This window comes from Penaeus monodon, chromosome 29 (genome assembly GCF_015228065.2).
Source record: "Penaeus monodon isolate SGIC_2016 chromosome 29, NSTDA_Pmon_1, whole genome shotgun sequence".
NCBI classification, from domain to species: domain Eukaryota; kingdom Metazoa; phylum Arthropoda; class Malacostraca; order Decapoda; family Penaeidae; genus Penaeus; species Penaeus monodon.
In genome coordinates this window covers 38,075,005-38,075,242 of record NC_051414.1, presented here as the reverse complement: position 1 = coordinate 38,075,242, position 238 = coordinate 38,075,005, and the positions used below count along the sequence as shown (strand labels likewise).

Below are 238 nucleotides of genomic sequence, written 5' to 3'. Positions count from 1 at the left end.
CCAGAAGATTCCTCCTGGGAAATTATACGCCAATGCCCTCGTTTCAAATGTAGAGAATATAACAACTGTCCAAGCTATGGCAACTGCAAGAACCATTTGGAATCAGTACCATACGGGGTTAATGGTGGTCATTTCTCCTTATTCGGCCTTAAAATGGTTATTATAGTTTTCCAGATCGTCGTCTATACCCTGGTCAGTGTGGTTGCTTCTGTAACAACTGGTACTGGGGTATAACGAG

The 238-nt window shown here is 42.9% G+C and overlaps 1 protein-coding gene across 1 annotated transcript in view; it reads left to right on the top strand.

Annotated features, from left to right (window-relative positions):
• Positions 1–238, top strand: part of LOC119592244 (titin-like) — a gene marked incomplete at its 5' end in the record, with an annotated part of 41,989 nt that overhangs the window by 19,865 nt on the left and 21,886 nt on the right.